An 18,240-nucleotide genomic window follows, 5' to 3' on the forward strand; every position below is an offset into this window, starting at 1 on the left:
GGAAACAGAGGAGGGTGGGCAGTAAGACACTGAGGCAGAATGCAGGAAAGCAGCCACTTCCTCTTTTCAGATTTCCCTTCTCCGTGAAGCGCGATTTGATTTTTGCCTGATTTTTCGGCTCCAGGGACCACACATTCGCTCAATAACACGCACAGACATTTCCCCTTCCTTTTTAGGAGAAAAAATCTGCGTGTTATAGAGGGAAAAATACGGTAACTCCTTGATTCACCCAATTTCTTCTTTAAAAAAGAAATGGACAGTAACATAGTAAGCAAAGACTTTTTTGTTGATTGTGCAACATATATGTTAGGGAAAGGGAGGAGTTGCATAGATTCTCAGATGATGGATCAGTATCTTATAAATGTGCCCATCTAAAGATACACTATCTTAAACACACACACACACACACAGAGAGAGAGAGAGAGAGAGAGAGAGAGAGAGAGAGAGAGATGTACAACAAGTTGATGATATAGCAGATGAAAGCTAAATACACAACAACCTAGCTTCACACTTCATCTGATCCTATCACCATTCTACACTCAATGGTCAGGGATTAATTACTTCAAAATCCCCTTGTGCTAGTGCAACTCAAGGATCAATCAGCAGAGGGAATCTACAATGGGAATCTACAGAGCCACTATTCCACTAGGCAGAGTTGGAAGATTGCTGTGGAAGACAAACGGAACAAGAACATTATTATCACTTTCCAATAGGAACAGGAAACACCTGTATCCACCCAAATGCAATTAAGTTCAGTGCCACCTAGTGAATAAAGCTTGTAATGGCACTATCCACCCAGAAGTGAAGTTTTGCCCAGATCCTACGCTCATTTATCAGTCAGTTCCATCCTACCTCTGATGACGGCATGTTTTGCCTTTAAGAAAGGTGGCTAAAATTAAATACATTTAACACAGTCAATAAAGAGTTCCCGATGATAGACTCTCCTCTACTCCACAACCGGTCATGGCACACTAACAGGAATATATAATCCCCAGAAAGGGAAGACAGGTCTGAAATAGAAAAATCATGCATCATTTTCTGCATCACACTGCCTCCGTGTCTAGAGAACTAGGAAGCCGCAACTGGAAATGATGGTGGGAAACTATGAACAGACAATGCATGACAAAAAAATCAGGGATGGAGAGGTAGGCTGATTTGCAAGACCCACTGTGGATCATTGTGGGACAACTGTAAGTTGCTTTAAGCTGTTTTTAATATTGTGTTGTCATGTTGTGTTTCAATGTTGTCACCTGCCCTGGGATTTTAGGCAGAAGGGATGGTAATAAATTAAACAACAACAATGGTTGCCAAATTGTGGGACAAGTGCTGTTGTGGCTATTTGGTGCTCATCGGAGCCCCCCAAAAGAGGACTCAGGACAGCAGCATCACAGATGTGGGTCCTTGGCTGCCGCCTGTGGATGCCACCTGCTGGCGTCAGGCCTGCAGAATCAGTGATGGGTGGGGACCAGTGTTCTTTTGAGAGACGGCTGCCATTGTTTCCCCAGGGCTCTTGGGTATCATCCACAAAAGACAGCAGATAAACAGGTGTAGCAATGCCCAGCATAGAATTTGCTGTGCGGGGAAAGATGTCTTTGTTTCTCCTGTGTCATGGTGAGCAGCAGAGTTACCCTGTAAGAACAAATAGGTTTGCAATCCCATTTCAGTGTGATGCTGTTACAAATTAGGGCACTTCCAGATGACCTGTTTATGGAGCACTTATTCTGATTTGTTTGCAGGGAGGTTAGATGACATTGTGTCAAAGCAAGTGTTACCCCACACTTTCCCATCAACCCCCCCGCCATCTTTGGGGGGGGGGGTTCTGCACAAGATGACCCCATCAACTATTATTGTGCAACCTGAATTTTCTGGCATGTGATTAAATCCCACTTAAAAATAGTAACGCTCTGACAGCGCCCTTATTCCAGCTCTCATGCTGTTCAGTTAAGAACAATATCTGTTAATGATTGACAGTAGATCTTAGATGCCTTAACCTTAGCTGTCTTCTCATATTAGATGGCACTCATCTTTGAAATCACCAGGGGGTACACACAATGAGGATATGTGCCAATGGGTCCTCAGCAGCAATACCTCACCAGGAATGAGGGTCTGTATGCTGCCCTAAGGCCTTGCCACAAGAGCAGTAGCAAAAGTATTCAAGGGTGGGAGGAAGACTATCTCAGTAGCTCAGTGTCCTCCTGCTCCTGCCCCCAGTTAGAGCTGCTGCAAAAATGAACCGCATAGATTTGAATCACAGCATTGCTTGAAACATAGCACTGTACTATTCTGCCTTGGTCAAACAACACCTGGAATACTGTGTCCAGTTCTGGGTGCCACAATTTTAGAAGGATACTGACAAGCTGGAATGTGTGCGGAGGAGGGCGACCAAATGATCGAGGGTCTGAAAACCAAGTCTTATGAGGAATGGTTGAAGGACCTGGGTATGTTCAGCGTGGAAAAGAGGAGACTGAGAGAAGAAATGATGACCATCTTCAAATATCTAAAGATGGAGCAAGCTTGTTTTCTCTTGCTCTGCAAGGTAGGTCCCAAACCAATGGATTCAAGTTACAAGAAAGGAGACTAAACATCAGGAAGAGCTTTCTGACAGTAACAGCTATTCAGCAGTGGAACAGTCTGTGATGGCCTGGGACTTGGGCTCGGACTTGGAACCAGAGGAGTCTCAGTATGCAAAGGATCCTTTGCCTCAGGCATCATCTGAACCAAGCCTGGGGCCTGATCCTGAAGAGTCCCAGTCTGCACAGGTTTCCCTGCAACAAACCCCAACTGGGCCGAGTCAGGGGCCTGAGCCTGCCCTGGTTCCAGATGCGGGGATTACCTCGTTGCCTTCAGCTGGGCAATCACTTACAGCTGCTCCACTACTGGTTTGGTCAGGGGAGGCTGAGGCGGCCCCTGGGTCTAGTAACCCACTGGCATCTCCCGAGCTGCAGAGACTAAGGTCTGAGAGAAGGAGAGACCTGAGTGCTCGCAGGAGGAGTGCTCGCCTTCGGGTGAAACAAGGAGGTGAGTCGCTGGGGGATCAGGACTGTCTGTTACCCCAAAAAAGATAAAAGGCTGTTGGACCCCACCCCAGGTTGCGGGAGCGACATTGCTGTATGCCAGACCCTGCCTGAGATCCTGTACCTGTCCTTGCCTGGTTTCCTGCCTTGTCCCTGTCGGACTAACTCCTAGTAGAACCTATGGATTCTGGACCAGACCTGGACCGTGGTTCTCAGGTTACCCCCGGGCCTAGCATAGTGTCTCCCTCAGGAGGTTGTGGACTCTCCTTCCTCCTTGGAGGTTTTTAAGCAGAGGTTGGATGGCCATCTGTCAAGGATGCTTTAGCTGAGATTCCTGCGTTGCAGGGGGTTGGAGTAGAAGACCCTTAGGATCCCTTCCAACTCTACCATTCTATGATTCTAACTAAATTTGGGGTCCGAAAGACTGCATCTGTCATATGAGGATAGCACTGAGCCTTCTTGACATCCATTGCTCTGCACACTTTTGCCTCTGCCCCCGCTCACCATTGGCCTGTGGCCCCCAGTTGAATAAAATGAAACACAGCCCTCAAGCTGAAAAAGATTCCCCACTCCTCTCTCAAAGCCTAATAGATGTATTGTAGCTTTAATGGACTAGAGCCCATTTCGTCAGATGCATGGACTCCATGGAAGCTCACACAACAATAAATCGAATCATCTTAATGTCTCTTAACTCCTTTTATTGCTTTTTGCTGTCACAGACTAATATAGCTACCCATTCTGAAATACATCCCATTTGCAGGGTTAGCACCAACTGATCAGCAAAGAATAAACTAAAATATTTAAAGTATGCAAAGAGTGTGTTTCCTTCTGCCGGTGTGCACAGATAGCGCCTTATCCTATGTGCCACTTACTTGACTTGAACATTAACTCCCACTGAGCTCAATGGTGATTTCTCCCAAGTTAATATTCATCAGAGTCCAACCTTAGAATTAGAAGGTGCAGTTTCTGGGTCAGGAAGCTTGACTTCTAAATCCAGGCGGCTTTGAGTCCCATCATCTCATTTTTTATGAATTTAATGCTGGCAACATGCAAACTAGGTTACTAGATCAGAAATCAAATGGCAATGTAATGCCATACTGAGAGAGATTGTTAAAACAAAGCCCTGTCATTATGAACATAGGAAATGTGAATCCTTGAGGCAGGCAAACAGCACTAGTCACAGTGAGGAAAGGGGGCTGGGGAAGACAGCTGGAAACTCCTTAAGCCGTGGATTAATAAATAATAATACAACAGATTATTCAGGCTTTGCTGGAAGGAAAAACGTGCATTTATAATATTTCGCACAAGGTTGTGATCTGCCTCAATAGCTCAGTTGCATTCCGTGAAACCTAAGAGCAACTGCTCTGTTTAGATTTCAATTCAGCATTAGCCTTAAGGCGTTGGATGAGTTACAACATACTTAAAAACCAACAAACCAAAATAAAATCATTGCATACTATGCGCCCACATGTAAAGTGGTTCCCCATGTTTAATCTCTTTTCCTCTCACAACAACTTTAGCCCTAATCCATCAGGAAGTCCTCTTGCACAAGCCCTGCTGAAATCAAGGAGGCCAGGTCACATTTGCACTTTGTACTAGGGAGGCTCTGGGTAAAGCTAAAGCTGCAATTCTATGCACACTTACCCTGGTGTAAGTCCCTTTGAACTCAGTAGAATTTACTTACAAGGAGCCAGGCTGATCAGAATTATAAATGCTACGTGTGGTTATAATTAAGAATACTTAGTATTTACTCTAAATGCAAAAGCAAGTTGCTTCGCAGATATTAAGCTGCTGCAATTCTCGCAACAGCCCTGCAAGGTGGGTCAATATTATTATTCTTATCTCGCAGATGGGGTGCTTAAGGCTAAGAAAAAGTGACCTGCCTAAGGCATTCTAGTGAGTTCATGATTCAAACTGAGGACTTGCAGCTTTGTGGTTTGGGCTCTGGGGTGAATGTCATACCAGATCTCTGAAATACATCCCACTGAGATCACTTTTCTTAGAGAGAAGCACGTCAAATAAGCTGAGCAAAGGAAAAGGTACGCTACACTGGTATGCATGGCTAAGGGCTAAACTGCCACAGTCCCTTTATTATCACCAGCCAAAATATCACAACACAGTGAGCAAGCACTGGGTGTTATGCAAGGGGGCTTGCTATTGAAGCAATAATGTTTGCATTGGTTTGTTTTTTAATTTAGAAAGGTCATTTTGGTTATAGAGCATTATAGAACTATAGTTCTATAGTTACAGAACTATAAAAATCAAATGGGGAACAGCTCGGTTGGTAGAGCATGAGATTCTTAATCTCAGGGTGGGTTTGAGCATTCCTGCATTGCAGCGGATGGACTAAATGACCCTTGTGGTCCCTTCCAACTCTACAATTCTATGATTCTAGCCTATGGCTCTCCAGAAGTTGTTAAACTCCAACTCCCAGCACCCCCAATAGCATCAGCAACTGTCAAGGATCATAGGAATTGTAATCCAATCACACCTGGAAGTTCCCAGGTTGCCTATATTGTACCTCTTAGAGAACTTTTAAAGAGGCGTGGCTGTGGAGGCATGAATTCACCACCACACCTCTAAGTCCTATGCACACATAACTGGCAGAAAACTTCTATTTCACTCATGCATGGGGACTTCAGTATAAACAAGTATGGGGCGGGAGTCAGGCTTCACATCTGTTATCCTAGGCATACTTCCCTAGAAATAAACCATCAGTGGGATTTACTTCCGAGTAAACGGACCTGGGCTGCTTGGTTGCAGCTTAGCCCAGCGCGCAAGAAGGGGGAACAACTGGGAACCAGGGCCGACCACCCCACAAGGCAAGCTGAGATCTTGTCTGCGTAATTCTTGGCGCTGCGGAACCTCGAAGCCTGTTCAGTTCCCTGCCTAAAAGTCCACCATCCCCCTCGAGCCAAGCCTTCTCCAAGCGCTGGCCGAGCCGAAAAAAGACACCCACGACGTCAGTTCGCTGCTTGCGGACGTCACGCCTTTGCTCACAACTACGCCATACCCTCTCCAACTCAACTCCCCCGGCAGGCAGAGCCACCGCGGGCTCCATTTTTTGTTGTTGTCCCCGTCGCCTCTTTTAGAAAAACTAAGCGGGTGGATGATCCCCGGTGATGATGATGATGATGGAGGTGGAGGCGAGGAGGAGGCGGCAGCTAGCGAAGGAAGGCGGGGGAGTTCCCCTCCCTCCTTAAAAGCCGCTTCCGGCCCCGCTGCCATATTCCTTTTTTGGAAGGGGGAGGAGGAAAAAGAAACCGAGAGAGAGAGAGAGAGAGAAATGAAATACTGTATAAAACAAGGCAGTCGAGGCTGACGGTGGTGGCAGCCGCTGCGTTTGGAGAGCGTAGCGCGTCGACGCCAGGGCGCCCGGTGCCACGGGGACGGGCCTAAGGAGTGGCGCTGGTGGCGACGAAGCTTTGGATTCCTTGCTGGATGCTTCTGCCGGAGAAGAGCTTGAGGGATCTCTGGCGCGAGGTGGGGGCGGAGAGAGAGGAGACGGTGTCGGAGGCGCAGGCGGGCGTGTACCTCGGCTGCTGACCTCACTTCTCGAAAGCGCTCCAAGTTCACCATCCCTCTCCAGCCATTTGCTGATCTCCAGCCTTCTGCGCACCGGGAAAGGTTGCTGTGGGGCAAAGGCATCAGGAGACCGGCTCTGTAAAGGCGCACGCCTCTCTGGAAAGAGAGAGCGAGCGCGAGAGCGCGCTTCCGGCGCGCACACACACGCATCCTCCCTCCCATTCACTGGCTCGCTCCACACAAAGCGAGCGCCTTGGTTTCTCTTCCATCGCGGCTCTTTCCAAGCTATATGTGCGAGAGGAACTCCGGAGCGCGCCGGCTGGCCAGCGCCTGAGCTCTCCGGGTCCTGCCTTTGCGCGCCGTCTAGCCTCCCGTCTGCGATCCCGCCCCCCGCCCGCCTTTTTTTTTTTTAATCGGAGCCATCGATTCATTTGTTTGCTCCCTGCTTGGCCCCGCTGAAGATCTGGCCGGTTCCCGTGGTTGGGAGGAGGAGACGGGGCGAAGGAAGGAAGCCAGGCGTCTCCATCTGGCCCCCGTGATTCTCTCTTGCCACCAGGAGACTTGAAAGAGAGAGGAAATAAAGGGAAGGTAAGTGTCTGCCGGGTGCTGCGGGGAGGGGATTGGACTGCTGTGCTTAATATCCCGGCGTCTCCGGCCGGGCGTGATCTTGACTAACTAAGCCTTGGTTGCAACTGACTAAGCGAGCTTTGTTAATATCCTGTTCTTGGACAGAGGAGGAGGAGGAGGGAGACTGCACGCGAAAATCAAAGCCGCAGGACCAGCAAACGTTATTGCTGCTCCCCCTCGATGTCTTTTTAGAAAGGCAGCAATCATTCCCTGCGAGTGGCACAGATGGATTAAGTCCCGAGGTCTTTTTTGTTTTATAAAGGAGGCAACGAAAGGTGTCTCCTGATACGAGTTGTTGTGATGGTTCTGCTTGCTCGGTTTGGGCTTTTGTTTGGGGAGGGGCGCGTGGAAGGTCGAAACCACCCGGAAAGGAAGCGAAGAGTCTTTCCCCGGATCGTCTTGTGCGCGACTTGGTTCCGATACACTTTCTTTTGTTATGATTCTCCGTCTGCTTCGGCGGGCATGATGCGCCGCTCGCTCCCTAATCTAGGACTGTACTTTCTCTCCCCGCATCACACTCCCACTCTCGTAGTATATATTCAACCCAATCTCTTGGGCAAAGGAATAAGGTGGGGGAGAGGGGTAATCTGGGAGCTGTATCTAGGCCAAAATATGAAATATTTATCATGCCCGCTTCGATGGTTTTTCCAGTCCAGCTCCTTTTATTTTTTAATTTGCGATTGGTAAAATATTCATTTTCAGGGGGGCGAGAGACTACGAGTGTTTGTGTTTATGTTGTGGCAGTATCGTTCTAGGAGCACGCCTACAACGCTTCTCTTTAACCTGGTCACGCCTTAAAACTGCTGGCAGCCTGGCAGGATTTAATCTCATGCAAAATTGGGGTGCTACTTAATTAACTAATAAATGGGGAGATCGCCGCCTCGTAACTTCTCGCTGCTGCTTTTATTGTGTGTGCGCGCGGCGTGAAGCCGGCGGATGTAATGTGAGGCAACCCAGTTTATTGTCACATAAAGGCGACGTCCGTCATTCTCCAGGAGCGGAGGTTGGGCAATCTTCCCGAAGACCTTTAAGTGAGAAGGGCAAAACGGTGTGTGTGTGCGCGCGTGTGCGCGCGCTCTACTCTGAAAAATTGCAAAGAATTCGAGAGGGGAGCAGAGTTAACTCCTTAGTAGCTGCCAGAGAAAAGAGCAAACTGGTACGTTCTGTGCAGTGGAGAGAGAATGTCCTCTGTAGGAGTGCCTTTTTTTTTGTCACTAGCAAGGCTTCAGGTGCCCTTATTGTTCTCTTGGGGGCTCTTGTGTCCAGTAAAGTTGTGTGTTCTCCCACTGCAGGATCTTCTTCTCCCTTCAAACTTGCTTGGAGTGCAATGCACAGAGTGTCCAGTGCAAATCAGGACATCTTTCTGTCCGTTTTATCTCGTGTCACAAACTCACCCGGTGGCCTTGGTCAAGTCCCTTGCTTGTCTCAGCAGGCATACGGAGAAGATCCTAGACCAAGCTTACAGGGTTTGTTTGAAGTCCTGCTGTGACATGATGTTACAGGAAGTGCTTCACACCCATGGAATGTGCTGCATAAATGCTAAGGGTGCATATAATGAAGGGTCCTTTGGAAGGCTTGTGTAACCTCCTTCTCCTCTTTGCAGCCTCTGGGAACCCTTGTAAAGCCTTGCCTGAAGGCCAGGGAACCCCTGGCATGTGAGATGGCATGTGGGGAATAGCAAAATCTGGTTGGAAGCAAATGCACTCAAGCAAGCTCAAATCCAACCAGTATTTTTGGGTGACTTACATGCTGGTACTTGATGCGTGCATGTGAAATACACAATAGGAAGGAGGAAGAATGTCTTGATGGATCTCTGCTGTGATTAGGGTCATCCAACACTCTCCTTCCAACAACAGTCAGCCAGATGTCCCTGGGAAGCTTAGAAGCAGAGAATGGAGGCAACAGATCCTCTCCTGTTGTGTGTCTGAAGCACCTGGCATTCAGTGGTATATAACATTAATACTGTTATCGCTATTAATCATCATTATTATTTATTAAACCTAGTAGTCACTTGTCACCTGAAAGCCCTCCAAGTAACTAAGCATTGAAGAACATATATTGAAATACTTTATAAAGTTAAAAAAAAATCATATATAGATCATTGACATTCCATACAGCTTATGAAAAAACAGCCCTGCCAATAACAGGGATAATAGCATTGACAACACACTAACAAAAAACCCAGACAAAATGATATTCTCACCCACTTACCAGTAAATAAAAAACAAAACTCAAACACTGATATGCACCCTTCCCTAGCCCAGAAGGCAGCCATGTCAACCCAGGATATATATATTTAAAATCTCCCTACCCCTCGCCAGAAGTCTTGGCCACAGGTTCAGCAGCTGCCAATCAGTGGGGTCTGGGTCCTCCAAGGATGCTCTGGTGCTTCTCCTTTCCTTGCAAGGAGAGCAGCAATAAATGCAGAGCAGGGAGAGATGGCAAAAGTTTGCCTGCTCTGCAGACTTTCTGGCTGTTGCTCCTCTACTCTCATTGTTGGGGTCCTAGATCGGCATAACATACCGTGCCATATAGATCTGCGGTCACCAACCCTGTGCCCATGGGCCCAAGGCATCTGCTAAGGCTTTCATTGATGCTCCTGGCATCATCTGGAGGGTCACAGGTTCCCTTATCCCCACCCCCTGTCCCGAGCTATCTAAAGTGGCACATAGGGATCCGCCTTATACCATTGATAAGTATTGCCTGCACTGATTGGCAGCTGCTCTATAGAGTTATCAGTCAGGGGACATTCCCAGTCCTACCAGGAATTGCCAGGGATTGAACCTGGGACCTTCTGCATGTAAAGCAGATGCTGTACCACTGAGCTACAGCATTCCCCAAGGGCCATGGCCATCATTCATGTCAGTGAATTCCATAAGGTAATTATGGAATGTGTGTAGAATTATTTTCCTTTTTTGCCTGTCCTGAATTTGCTGCCAGTCCACTTCTGATGCAATGTCAGCTGCCCCACATCCAGCATATGGGAAAGAACTCAAAGCTAGGAGTGCTTTTTTTAAACAAACGAACAGGAATAAACATACAATTAGAGTGACAAGACCCCTTGAAGACTCCCACATTTTTGGGTGGTAAGCCCCTATAATTTTTACACTGCCCATTGCAATGAATCTAGTCCCTTTTTAAGGTGCCACAGGGCTCCTCCTTACCTGTGCTGCTGCCATTCCATGATAGACATGAGAGTTTCCAACACCAAGGACTGACTCACATGCATGCACACACCTGCCAGGGTCTGATCCTGCTCTTAATCTGGCTCACAGATGAGTATGTGTGTTGGCTTTTTTGATAAGCATTGTTCTTCATGAGTCTGTAGGCCTAGCTTCAGAGGCTGGCAAGGTTGGGCATTTGCCAGGGTGCAGGATCCAGAAAAGGGTCCACATCCCTTCCCATTTTTATTTCACTCAAAGTATCCAGGATGTGGAAACCTATGACAGTTTTCAGTTTGCATGCCTTCCCTCTTCCAGGCTGGGAGACCCATGCCCGAGAGTCTTCAGAACCCTGGAGGTGCCATTGGGCAATTGTTAAGCAGAGGCAGCTTGCCCATCAAGATGAATGGGACATTGCCCCACCAACCTCATCTATCCCCGCCCCTGACTGTCTACCTCCTTACTTTCCACCAATCCAGGGGTGGCACAGCTATCAGTCTCCTCCTCCTCAGTCTCAATGTTGCATTTGAAGAACTCCGCAGGGAGGAGGATAATACCAGAATTAGCTGGTTCTGTCTCTCATTGGCTCTGGCGCCACCTACTGTTGACCTCCCAGCCTTTTGCACCACTGGTGGGTTGCAGCCATCACTGTTGTCAAATAAGATGAAAACCTTGCCATGTCTAATCGGTGAGGGCTCTTTTGGGCATGGGAGTCATGACTTGGTTGCCAAGGAGTATGTATTGGTGAACTCCTTAAGATTACGCCCCCCCCTCTTAAAAAGAAAGAGGAAAAAGTATAGGCCAAAGCTGTCCCATTATGAGATGAGTGATTAGCAGCATTGGTCAGCTACTCGGCTGGTTTTCCAGGACACTTGAAAGGCAAGTGAAAATGACTCGTGGTGAAGCATCTCTTCCAGCTGTAATGAGTCAGGGAGTGCTGGTTCCTTCCTTTCAGTTTTAAACCAAGCTAGCTCTTTCATGGCTCTTTTAGGGACATTCTGTTGCCAGCAGGGAACTATACAGTAAAGTGTGTACAGTACAGTAAAGTGTGTATGTCCCACGGAGGACCTTACTGTCTTCAAATAAAAACATCTTGGAGATCCCGGGCCACAGGGAGGTTAGACTGGCCTCAACCAGAGCCAGGGCTTTTTCGGCTGTGGCCCCAATCTGGTGGAACGCTCTGTCACAAGAGACTTGACATCTTTCCACAGGGCCTGCAAGATGGAGCTGTTCCGCCAGGCCTTTGACACAGTCTGACCCCCTCTCTCCTTCTGTAATCTTCGTAGAACTCTAACCCGATGGTTGCCATTAATTTGATTCTGAATTGATTCTAGAATGTATTTTAATTAATTGACTGTGTGATTTTATGTACACTGTGCTATTTTTACCTGTTAGCTGCTCTGAGCCTGGCTTTGCCCGGGGAGGGCAGGATACAAATAAAATTTATTATTATTATTATTATTACTGAGATTCTAATAATCCTATTACACACTATTGTGATATACAGTAGCATGCTCTTCGGTAGACAAGAGCAGGAGTGGGGAATTTGTGGCCCTCCAGATCATAGAATCATAGAATTGTATAGATTGAAGGGACTCTGAGGATCATCTAGTCCAACCCCCTGCCATGCAGGAATATGCAGCTGTTCCTTACAAGGATCAAACCTGCAACCTTGGCATTATCAGCACCATCCCTGATCTGGAGCAAGTCCTTCCATGGTAGGATGCTCTTCACTTGACTTGAATTATTTCTCTTCTTTCAAAACCATGTGGGATAAGGCTTATCAACATCTTCCAAGGTAAACCCTCCCATTGTTCAGCTGATTGGTTTTAAGGGGGGTGGGGACTTAGATTGAGAGGCAATACAAACCACTGCTAGAATTAGAAAATGTTTGCTGTTGTTGTTAGAAAGTATTACTAGTAGGCCTCTTTTGAGTAGATCTAGAGATCAGTTCTTCCATTTTTGGGTGGGGGAAGTGAAGACAGATGGATATCTAATATGAAATGAAACTGGCTTAACAGCAGGGAAATGATTCACTTTTTCTGCCCTGAGGAATTCTGTAAGCATGTTGACTATTGTTTTGGTAGTCTGAATCTTAGCTGTACATCTTAGACCCATAAAACTGTCATGTAAATTGAAAGCCGGGTTAATGATGGATAGTGGTTGGCATAATTGCATGCTTCGTGGTCCATACTTTCCCAGAAATGAGTGCACACCTAGGTGCATGTGCATCTTCAATCTGGAATAGATGTGAAAGTGATTCTTCAAACATGGAACACATGGAAAAGGAAGTTAATTGTCCCAATCAAAACAGTTTTCATTCTGAGCATTCTAGAAACATCGGTTTCTTCAGTAACAAAGTTGGGTGCTGTTTAGTAATGATAAAATATGTTTCAAACCACTTGTTTGAGGTTGAAAATCCAGTGAAATATTATTCTGACATGGAACGTGGAAGTAACAGGTCATTGGAAAGTCACTGGTGACTTGCTCATGGGTGAAGTCTGGAATTCCCCTCCATCAAGGGATGACCTGGCAGTTGCCTAGAGGTACCCATCGAAAACAATGAATCACATGTCCCAGTTATCACTATTCACATCTTCTCCTGAACAGGAAGGGATAATGCATATACACATACACACCACTGGGTATTAAATATAAATCATTTGGGGGCTCAAAAGCAGCATTCAAAACTCCCATTGTTCTAGGCGCATTTTGCAACATGGAATTTCATTAGTGCGAGCAGTTCCTGAGCTCCGGGCACAATCCTGCGCCTAAGGTTTCGGATTAAAACTGCAGAGTGGAAGGAAAGGAGGACCTTTTTCTGCCTCCCCACTTCCCCCACTACTCTCTGAAGACTGGAGAAGAGACCCTCTTAAGAATATTAGGGGGCTGGGCAGGGGAAGGACTAGTCCATGTGAAAAATGAACATAATATTTTAGCTGCAGTTCATTCATTTTCAGCTTTGTATTCTCGTTATAAAAAAGCGTGTCCAGACATTCTGTTGTTGTGCTCATAACCTAGGTTTAAGGTGCCATTTAGCTTCCAGCTTATATATCTCAGTTTATAACACAGCTCGAAAGAACAGGTACAAAAAGGAATGCACACATTTCCCTTGATAAAGAAGGAAATGAACCGCTGGTGTGTTTTATTGTTCTAGGACTAGATGAGGTCTGAAATGATGCTTCAGTCCTAAATGTGTGTCTCTGTGTGTGGGAGCAGCTCTGAGCAGTTTGCTGTGTTTGACATGTAGCTTTTCAGCATCTTCCTAGCTAACAGACCCAGTCCAGATGTTGTGCATCCTTTTGGACCAGAATGCAGCCTGCTGATCAACTCTCCTATCTTTCAGTTTTATGCTCATCTAATGTTACTGGTAGGGACGCGGGTGGTGCTGTGGGTTAAACCCCAGAGCCTAGGACTTGCCGATCAGAAGGTCAGCGGTTCAAATCCCTGCGACGGGGTGAGCTCCCATTGCTCTGTCCCTGCTCTTGCCAACCTATCAGTTCGACAGCACATCAAAGTGCAAGTAGATAAATAGGTACCACTCCGGCGGGAAGGTAAACGGCTTTTCTGTGCGCTGCTCTGGTTCGCCAGAAGCAGCTTAGTCATGCTGGCCACATGACCCGGAAGCTGTGCGCCGGCTCCCTCGGCCAATAAAGCGAGATGAGCACCGCAACCCCAGAGTCGGTCAAGACTGGACCTAACTGTCAGGGGTCCCATTACCATTACCATTAATGTTACTGGTAGAAGGGTCTGGAGGGACCCCTCCAGACATCTTTTTTATTGTGCATTCATGATGGCATCAGGGTGGTTCTGTGAAATCCCACTTTCCATACTCCAAAGGTTTTGGGGCGGTCATAACTGTTTTATTTCCAGACTGTGCATGTCCCATAGCTTCCTGCTGAAATCTTGGGCTGGTTTTCTCTTGTTCTCCTTTTGTTGCACCGTAGTGCAAGAGTGCCCTTCCAGATGCAGTAACATTAGGAAAGCATTGCAGAACAACTAATACAGAGGAAATATGTGTGGATGGTCCAGTATAAACCCACCATAGGGACACAGGTGGTGCTGCGGACTAAACCACTGAGACTCTTGCTGACTGGAAGGTTGGCGGTTCGAATCCCCGCAACGGAGTGAGCTCCCGTTGCTCTATCCCAGCTTCTGCCTACCTAGCAGTTCGAAAGCACACCCGTGCAAGTAGATAAATAGGTACCGCTGTGGCAGGAAGGTAAACGGCGTTTCCGTGCACTCTGGCCACATGACCCGGAAAGCTGTCTGTAGACAAAAGCCAGCTCCCTCAGCCTGAAAGCGAGATGAGCGCCGCAACCCCATAGTCGCCTTTGACTGGACTTAACCATCCAAGGGTCCTTTACCTTACCTAAACCCACCATTAATGTGCTATTATTGTGCCAATGACATATATTTGTGTAAAAAAAAAAATGGGGGAGGGGCCTGAGAAGGAAGTGCAGTGGAGAACATCTGGAATTGCAGCAATTTTAACTAGATTTATCAGAGGGAGAGGTGATTCTGAGTTCTGCTTGCCTGAGTTTCTGCAATCTGTAGGAGTAAGTGCTGTTGTGCAGTGCCCATTCATTTGTGCTGGAAAACTGCCCTGGTGCATTTTGTGTGAGGAGATTAGATTGGCTTTCTTGGTCATTCATGAAACCCTAGGTTGAGTACTTATTATTGGTTTGCTAATGAGCACCAGTCTTTTTGGGAGGAGTACACAAGCTGAGTTCCCTGAAGTGACCTGATTTAATCCAGCTGCCTCTCTTTCCTTTGATAGACTTCTAAAGAAACACACACACACTATTTTTAAAGCCTCTTCTACTAATGACTACACTTTAAATTTTATTTCTGGCATGAATTTAGGAAATTTGAACGGCTATCCAAAGATCTATTGTTTCCTGCGCTGCCTACTTTACAGCTCAGTTTGTAGCTGGCGCTTTTATATCTGGTGGGGAATCTCAGGTGACCTCACTTCCTCAATGCTTCTGGCCTCCTGTTGCATAGCCTTGCTGGAAAGCCTCCTGATGATCTCTCACTTCAGCTGGTGTTAAAACCCTTCACAAGTTTCCTTGAAAAGTCATCACCTCTCTTCTGATTCCTCTAAGCTAGTGGCTGTAGTCCAGCGGGTGTATTTAAAATGAGCTATTTGGAACTGCTTGCTAGAATGAGTTAGTCAGAAAGCCTTTCCCGGAACTTCTGGAAGCAGCTTGTGGGTGTGAAGCCATCTCCCTGACACTCAGTTTTTATTACGTGCAGGGTGTTTTTGCACTGGGGGAGCTTTCAAACATGCAGCACTTCACTTGTATCTCAAACTGGAGCAGTTCAGATTCACAATGTTATGTTGCTGGTTTGATAAATTGGTCTTGGTGTCATTCAGGCCTGAAGATATGGTGGTGCTTCTGACTGGAGAGGTGACTCTTTTCTCATCCTTTCATGATTTGATGGTCAGTGATATTAATAAAGCAGCCTTCTCTAAACTGGTATTCTGCAGACGTTTCGGGCTATAACTCCCATCAACTCCAACCAGTGTGTTCTGCACTCCATATTTACAGGTCATGGAGACTTGGAACCCTATGATGCAACCTTCAAAGCATTCAAAGAACCAGAAATCTAATGGACCCCTCCCCCCGCTCCAACCCCACCATGGCAACTCCACAAGAGGGAGGTGGTTTAAACCACAGAGCCTAGGGCTTGCCAATCGGAAGGTCAGCAGTTTGAATCCCTGCGACGGGGTGAGCTCCTGTTGTTCAGTCCTAGCTCCTTCCCACCTAGCAGTTCAAAAGCATGTCAAGTGCAAGTAGATAAATAGGTACCGCTCCAGTGGGAGGGTAAACGGCGTTTCCGTGTGCTGCTCTGGTTCACCAGAAACGGCTTAGTCATGCTGGCCACATGACCCGGAAGCTGCCTGCGGACAAACACCGGCTCCCTTGGCCTATAGAGCGAGATGAGCAACCCCAGAGTCATCTGCGACTGGACCTAACGGTCAGGGGTACCTTTTGGAAGTACTGTACCCTAGGTGTGTGTAAGGAGATCTGTTTAACACTGCGAAGCAACTTGAAAAGCCACTCCTAAATTGTAAGCAACATTTCAAGGGAGGGGACCCCAGCTATTAGGATCTGCTTTAGCTTCTTCCATCTCTTGAAATGCACATTGCTAATCAATTGATTTTGCCGGGGTGGGGGGGAGGGCAGAGGCTAGTTCTAGGAGCTAATTCACACAGCTAGGGCTGGTTCACAAATACTTCCTAGCCTAAGTGATGTAATGTAGTCCACCATTTGGGATGTCACAGATGATTTGGAGATGCTTTGCTGAACTGGTCCTGCCATGTAGGAGCATAGACTCATATCCTATGCTTAGCTCTGTGGGAGCGTCTTGAAATGGTCTGCTCTCGACTGCTGCCTAGTCCATTTCTGTAATGGATGTCCTTTTGTTTTGAAGGATTAATATAATGATCCATTTTCATCTTGGCTCTAAACACAATTAATGCCTCGCATTTTGAAGCATTATGGCACCATATGGCAAGCCACCCAACTCATAATGTCCCCTAATCTTCAGATTTTTGCTTAGCAGCCTTAAAGATCAGGCCATTGTTGCCGTTCAGAGTCTCACCAGTGTGCTTGCTATCCATTGCTAAATGAGGTATGTACTTGAGGAAAACTACAAACAAATCAAACTGTGGTCATGTGATCCGAAGTGTGATCTTAGCATAAGACAGGGAAGTGGGAAGTTTTGAGATCTAATTCTGTCTCTGATGTGCATTCCCCTTAGGAAATTTATTCAAACCTCTGTTGTCATCAACTTCCCCTTTAGTAATATGAAGTTGAGATTTAGTGTATCTCTATTTGAGGAAATGTTTTTGAAAAATTGGCTTCTGAGAGTGCTGTTTGTGATGCTCCAAATGTACAGCTATTGGTAGGACTATTTCCAGACTAGGAAACAGCTATTTGCCTGGTTACCTGAAGCAAGCAACAGTCTCCTGGGTAACAAGACAAAGAAGCCATAGCTGGGTTCTTCCAACATGCTCTAACATGGGGTTGAAAACCTTAGGAAGCTTCAGCTGGTCCAGAATGCAACCACAATGACGTTGTTGGGTATGCACACTTATCACATTCCACCAACATCTGCACTGATTACCAGTTTGCTTCTGGGCACGAAGTTTGGGTGACTATCTTTTATCGAAGTCCTAAATAGCTTCAGTCCAGGATACCTTGGGGATCATCCTGCCTGCTCCCTAAGATCAGAAGGAGAGGTCCAGCTCCTTGTCTCACCTAGGATGAAAACGTATATGAATGAGACAAGAGAGAGAGAGCCTTCTTGGTGGCTCCACCTATATTATGGAACACCCTGCTCCACAAAGTACAGTTGGCTCCTGTGCTGTTTTTTTGCTGGTTGTCAAATACTGCATTATTTCAGCAGGTTCTCATCGTATGTGGCGGATAATGTTTCCCCCCCTTAGTTTTAATTGCTGATCCTGCCTCCTTGGCTGATAGTTTAATGATTTTGTTCATTGGAAATTGCTATTTAAAATGTTGGGGAGCCAAGGGCCACATTCCGTTCTGGAAACTCTTTCAAGGACCATGTTCAAGTAGTGGGTGGGGTCAGAGGCAAAGGTGGGCGGAGCAAGACATGTAAATGCTATCTTTTGCTCATTGGCCAGTTTCTGGACATACTTGTACAGACCTCCCCTAAAGTTTGCAAAAAAAAAGTATCTGTGTTTAGGGATTGATTCCCGTAATTCTCTGGCCACCAAAATTATTTCAAGGGCACAGTGGTGCAGTGCAGCAGGTTTTTGAAAGTCAGGCCTGATTGAGATTAGCTTAATTTCATAACACTTTGAAGGAAACAGTTTTCTCATCTTCTGTTCAGAGTGCTAAATTGTAATCAAACTCTTGGGAACATCGGAGCAGCAG

The 18,240-nt window shown here is 46.6% G+C and overlaps 1 protein-coding gene and 1 non-coding gene across 5 annotated transcripts in view; one reads left to right on the top strand and one right to left on the bottom strand.

The window, feature by feature from the left end:
- The first annotated feature begins 6,042 nt into the window (after positions 1 to 6,042).
- Positions 6,043 to 18,240, top strand: part of SRC (SRC proto-oncogene, non-receptor tyrosine kinase) — an 87,616-nt gene continuing 75,418 nt past the window's right edge. For 2 of the 4 annotated variants that reach the window (XM_053394083.1, XM_053394082.1), the window contains exon 1: positions 6,043 to 7,127. The gene's annotated coding sequence lies outside the window, so the exon portion shown is untranslated. The remainder of the gene's footprint in view (positions 7,128 to 18,240) is intronic. The other 2 variants (XM_053394084.1, XM_053394085.1) reach the window with 1 other exon arrangement.
- TRNAV-UAC (transfer RNA valine (anticodon UAC)) lies at positions 9,930 to 10,003 on the bottom strand. The gene has a single exon. It is a non-coding gene; the product is annotated as a tRNA-Val (tRNA).

Source organism: Podarcis raffonei, chromosome 6 (genome assembly GCF_027172205.1).
Source record: "Podarcis raffonei isolate rPodRaf1 chromosome 6, rPodRaf1.pri, whole genome shotgun sequence".
Taxonomy (NCBI): domain Eukaryota; kingdom Metazoa; phylum Chordata; class Lepidosauria; order Squamata; family Lacertidae; genus Podarcis; species Podarcis raffonei.